Source organism: Leptodactylus fuscus, chromosome 4 (assembly GCF_031893055.1).
Source record: "Leptodactylus fuscus isolate aLepFus1 chromosome 4, aLepFus1.hap2, whole genome shotgun sequence".
NCBI classification, from domain to species: Eukaryota; Metazoa; Chordata; class Amphibia; order Anura; family Leptodactylidae; genus Leptodactylus; species Leptodactylus fuscus.
This window is the reverse complement of record NC_134268.1, coordinates 39,355,108-39,361,771: the sequence shown is the minus strand read 5'-3', so window position 1 is coordinate 39,361,771 and position 6,664 is coordinate 39,355,108.

Here is a 6,664-nt window from a genome sequence, read left to right as displayed (position 1 = left end):
TACAGAGGTGTATGGTGGCAGTAGATGGCAGCACACAAATACTCTAGTTGTAAGGGAATTGCTAGGACAGCAATTCCTCAGTAACTGTTAAAACCCTGGGGCGGGGCACAAGAGACAGTGAGCCCTAAGCTGAAGCCCCCAACTTTCCCTTCCTATTGCCAGACCCTATTCTAGGTAATAGGCGACAACCACGAAGACAGTCCCTCCCTGAATATGTGAAACACAAAACGCAGACAAGACGAACAACAACAACGGAAGGTCAGCTAGCCAGGGTTCGGTAACAGTCGAGCGATGCAGTGCCAAATCGGAGTCAAGAGAATAGTCAATGAGGAAAGCCAAAGGTCAAGGATAACAGTGTAAGCAAAACAGGGACAGTAAAGAGCAAGTATTCACGCGGCAATAGCAAGCACTGGTGTGAATGGGAGCCAAGGCTAAATAGGGAGGAAGAACCCACCCATGGAGTTGACAGGAAGGCAGCTGTCAATCAACGGCAAGACAAATTGACCACTTAATGGACAGGTGTCACAGAAAACGGGTGTGGTGCAAATGCAATCACAGAACTAGAGCCGAGTTCACACAGTGCGACCAAAAACTTTAATCCAAGAACCAAACTGCACCCGCCTCCTGCGCCACAGCACGCGAGCAGAGGGTGGTGCAGTGACCCGAACAGGCAGAGATGTTACACTAGTGCATAGCATTAAAGACTATTTGCCATAGATAGATAGATAGATAGATAGATAGATAGATAGATAGATAGATAGCAAATGACAGACTGTGGCCTCATATGACCGTGAAGTCAGTAGTCGGACTGGAAATGGGTGGGACCGACTTGGGACTTGTTTTAAGCCAGTTGTTTTAGTAGACATATGCTAGCTTCTAGCCATGATGGAATGGCACAGGCGATATAAAGATGTCATCCATGTGCCGCTTATGTGCTTGCCATGCTTCCACGGCTCCATTCATTCAATGAATAGGAGCTACGGAAACACAGACGCAAAACCAGACAGATATAGGACCTGTGCTGAGTTTTGAGGCCCGGACAGAGACTTAGCTAGCACATAGATATGCCACAGTTGACTGCAAGAGGTCTAAATGTGATATGATATCTTGCTTTTATTCAATTTTTTCAATAAGTCTGACAACCCCTTATTCACTTTTACAGGAACTTTATAATTTTTTTGAGGTTTCATTGAAGTTGTCCAGCTAAAAACACAATGTAACAAATTTTCTGCTATATTTGCTTTGAAAAAATTGAAATTCTGGCTGAAACTCCAATTTTCTTTATTAGTAGTTGTCAGGAAAAGGAAGCGGAGATCTTCAGGATGCGTTCAGTGCTTACAAAAGGTGCTTTTGTAGAGATTCAGTATGTGTGTCGTACTCCACAAGATGGAGTATGCAATATGGATGCAATATGGTGCACGTTACATTGAAAAAACATCCAGAGTGCTGTACGCCAATAATGCTAACTGTGCCCCAATGGGCTAATGAAGCTTATGTACTAAGATGTACTGCCATTATTTCTTTACGGTAAAAATATATCATATGTATATAAATGAGTAAGCATTTCATAGTCATAGCTAGAAAGTAGGATGTAGGCAGTGGCGTAACTACCGGGGAAGCAGCGGAGGCAGCTGCCACAGGGCCCGGGACATTAGGGGGCCCGGCGACAGCCGCTACCGCTGCGTTTTTTTTGTTTTTTTTTAATAGACCCCCAAGTATAATATTCGAAGGCCCGGGAGAGGTAAGCGAACATAGCATACAGTTTTACTTACCTCTCCACGTTCCGCGAAGGCTTTGGGGCATACCTGTGTGACGTCTCAGACCTCACATGACGTCATTGAAGATAGCTGACAGCGGGGAGCGCAGGGATAGGTAAGGAACAGGTAAGTAACAGTGTTTATGTTTGTATCCCCCTCTCAGTCTACGATTATTATACTCTGGGGTCTGAAAAGACCACGGAGTATGATAATTGTTAATGGGTGTCCACTATGGGGCAACTATGGGGCATAATAGTGCGAGAAGGGGAATGCGGGGGGGGGGGGGGTTGGTTGGGGTCTTCAGCGTCGGTCGGGGAGGGGGCCCATGTCAAAGGTTCGCCACGGGGCCCCGCCATTCCTAGTTACACCACTGCATGCAGCTCATAGGATGGGAGTAGTAGTAGTAATTGTCAAATATGGCCAAGAGCCCTTAACCTTCCTCCAGTCCGCCTCCTGGTTGGGGCAGTGTTGGGTGCTGGTAGTTCCCCTGTGGGACTTCCATTTGTGAGGATTTTCTACTCTTACTTTGCACGGTGATGGTGGTTAGAAGGGCCCTGATGGTAAGTGCAGGAGGCAAGAATTTCGGTAGAACCAAATGATGAAACTTTACTGAGAGCGTAGCTTCCAGTTGGGTGCCCTAGTGGTATGGGTCTTCCACTATAGAACATGGTACTGAGCCCAGTAACAGTTTTTACAGGAAGGGGATACTCTATATTAGAAGTTAGTCTAGAGCCTAATACCTAATAATACTTCTGCCTCCTCACTGTATATGGGGCTGATGTAAGACCAAATGGCACTCCGACTGCTGACTGTGCTGCAGGGCCCGGGCCGGAGGCTCTGGTAAACCTCAACTTCTCCTTCAACTTGGCACTCTCTTTCCTCTCAGGATGCTGACAGCAGATTTCTTCCCTGTCTCAGGACTGCAGAAATCCTTAACCCCTTAAGGGCGAGGGGTAGTTTGGACACAAATCTTTTCATATTTTCCCTTCCCGCCTTCCAAAATTCATAAGTTTTTTTATTTTTCTGTCCACATAGGTATGTGAGGGCGTATTCTTTGTACTTTTATTTGCTGCCATTTTGGGGTACCTGTGATATTTTGACCAGGTTTTATTTAGGTTTTGGGGGTCCATGTGGAATAACACACAATTCTATCATCATTTTTTTGCAGGTGTTTTTACAATGTTCACTCTACATTATACATGTAAGTCATTACGATTACAGCAATACCATATTTATATTGGTTTTTATTACATTTTAACGCACATATGGGTATACGTAACATGTTTGTTTGTTTACTTTATGTAGGGTTTTTTTTAAAACTTTTTATTATTTGTTTATTTGTATCTTCTTTTTTTATTTTTTACTTGTCCCATAAGGGAACTTGAACCTGGGATCTCTGATCCTTATTGCAATGTACTGCAATACAATGCATTATAGCACATTCCACATAGGCTCCCTATACAGGGGATCTGGTGAGGGGTGATGATCATGCCATGATTGCTATTGATATCAGAATCCAAGGGGTTAATATACCGGAAATTACACGCTCAGTGCAATGTAACAGTACGGCGCAGAGCGGGAAGGGGTTAAGGGTTTTTACAAGATACTTCCCTCATCTGGGGTTTCTGAAGTTACAATGGGCTCTCTACCATTACTACTATCCAGTGGCGTAACAAGGAATGGCGGGGCCCCGTGGCCGACCCTGTGACCTCGACCGACCCCCCCTCCTCCGCACTGTATTATGTCCTTAGTAAGCCCTGCACACAGTATTATGTCCCATAGTGGCCCCTGCACACAGTATTATATCCATTAGTGTCTCCTGCACATAGTATTATGTCCCTTACTGGCCCCTGCACACAGTATTATGCCCCATAGTAGCCCCTGCACACAGTATTATGCCCCATAGTGGCCCCTGCACACAGTATTATCCCCCATAGTGGCCCCTGCACACAGTATTATCCCCAATAGTGGCCCCTGCACACAGTATTATCCCCCATAGTGGCCCCTGCACACAGTATTATCCCCAATAGTGGCCCCTGCACACAGTATTATCCCCCCATAGTGGCCCCTGCTCACAGTATTATCCCCCCATAGTGGCCCCTGCTCACAGTATTATCCCCCATAGTGTCCCCTGCACACAGTATTATCCCCCATAGTGGCCCCTGCACACAATATTATGCCCCATAGTGGCCCCTGCACACAGTATTATACCCCATAGTGGCCCCTGCACACAGTATTATACCCCATAGTGGCCCCTGCACACAGTATTATACCCCATAGTGGCCCCTGCACACAGTATTATGCCCCATAGTGGCCCTTGCACACAGTATTATGTCCCATAGTGGCCCCTGCACACAGTATTGTGTCCCTTACTGGCCCCTGCACACAGTATTATGCCCCATAGTGGCCCCTGCACACAGTATTATCCCCCATAGTGGCCCCTGCACACAGTATTATCCCCAATAGTGGCCCCTGCACACAGTATTATCCCCCATAGTGGCCCCTGCACACAGTATTATCCCCAATAGTGGCCCCTGCAAACAGTATTATCCCCCCATAGTGGCCCCTGCTCACAGAATTATCCCCCCATAGTGGCCCCTGCTCACAGTATTATCCCCCATAGTGTCCCCTGCACACAGTATTATCCCCCATACTGGCCCCTGCACACAGTATTATCCCCCATACTGGCCCCTGCACACAGTATTATCCCCCATACTGGCCCCTGCACACAATATTATGCTCCACTGTGGACACCCATAAACAATTATTATACTCTGGGGTCTTTTCAGACCCCAGAGTATAATAATCGGAGACCTGGGGGAATAAAAACATAAAAAAATTACTGTTGCTTACCTGTCTCTGGCTCCTACGCTGGCGTCCTTCTGAAATGACGTCAGACGTCACATGACTCGGGACGCAGGCCGGGTTCATGTGACGTCAGAGACGTCAGAAAGGAGGCCTGGCAAGATCGTGGAGAGGTAAGTAACACTGTTTATGTTCCCTTACCTCTCCCGGTCCGCCGATCATTATACTTGGGGTTTGCAAAGACCCCCGAGTATAATGATAGTATTTGTGGGGCCCACGGTGTCACTTGCCGATCCCGGCCCAGCCAGGATCGGCAAGTGAATAGGGCCCGTAACGGCCTATTTTTTTTAAAAACGCAGCGGTAGCGGCTGTTACCGGGCCCCCTAATGGCCCGGGCCCTGTGGCAGCCGCCTCCACTGCATATATGGTAGTTACACCCCTGCTACTATCCTACAATGCTACTTACAGAATACATTATAAGCGGGGTCCATTGGGATGTTGCACAGTCATAGCAAATATCGACGTGACTTAAACTTCCCTCTCCTTCATTCATTTTATTTCGCTGATTGACAAAAATAAACATCATTGGTCCACACCTGCCTAAAACATTTGCACAAAGCTGTATATATACTGTATATATACAGTCCTATGAAAAAGTTTGGGCACCCCTATTAATCTTAATCATTTTTAGTTCTAAATATTTTGGTGTTTGCAGCAGCCATTTCAGTTTGATATATCTAATAACTGATGGACACAGTAATATTTCAGGATTGAAATGAGGTTTATTGTACTAACAGAAAATGCGCAATATGCATTAAACCAAAATTTGACCGGTGCAAAAATATGGGCACCTCAACAGAAAAGTGACATTAATATTTAGTAGATCCTCCTTTTGCAAAGATAACAGCCTCTAGTCGCTTCCTGTAGCTTTTAATCAGTTCCTGGATCCTGGATGAAGGTATTTTGGACCATTTCTTTCTACAAAACAATTCAAGTTCAGTTAAGTTTGATGGTCGCCGAACATGGACAGCCCGCTCTCAAATGATCTGAAAACAAAGATTGTTCAACATAGTTGTTCAGGGGAAGGATACAAAACGTTGTCTCAGAGATTTAACCTGTCAGTTTCCACTGTGAGGAACATAGTAAGGAAATGGAAGACCACAGGGACAGTTCTTGTTAAGCCCAGAAGTGGCAGGCCAAGAAAAATATCAGAAAGGCAGAGAAGAAGAATGGTGAGAACAGTCAAGGACAATCCACAGACCACCTCCAAAGAGCTGCAGGATCATCTTGCTGCAGATGGTGTCACTGTGCATCGGTCAACTATACAGCGCACTTTGCACAAATAGAAGCTGTATGGGAGAGTGATGAGAAAGAAGCCGTTTCTGCACGTACGCCACAAATAGAGTTGCCTGAGGTATGAAAAAGCACATTTGGACAAGGCAGCTTCATTTTGGAAACAAAAATTGAGTTGTTTGGTTATAAAAAAAGGCGTTATGCATGGCGTCCAAAAAGAAACAGCATTCCAAGAAATACACATGCTACCCACTGTAAAATTTGGTGGAGGTTCCATCATGCTTTGGGGCTGTGTGGCCAATGCCGGCATCGGGAATCTTGTTAAAGTTGAGAGTCGCATGGATTCCACTCAGTATCAGCAGATTCTTGAGAATAATGTTCAAGAATCAGTGACGAAGTTGAAGTTACGCCGGGGATGGATATTTCAGCAAGACAATGATCCAAAACACCGCTCCAAATCCTCAGGCATTCATGCAGAGGAACAATTACAATATTCTGGAATGGCCATCCCAGTCCCCAGACCTGAATATCATTGAACATCTGTGGGATGATTTGAAGCGGGCTGTCCATGCTCGGCAACCATCTAACTTAACTGAACTTGAATTGTTTGTCCAAAATACCTTTATCCAGGATCCAGGAACTGATTAAAAGCTACAGGAAGCGACTAGAGGCTGTTATCTTTGCAAAAGGAGGATCTACTAAATATTAATGTCACTTTTCTGTTGAGGTGCCCATACTTTTGCACCGGTCAAATTTTGGTTTAATGCATATTGCACATTTTCTGTTAGTACAATAAACCTCATTTCAAT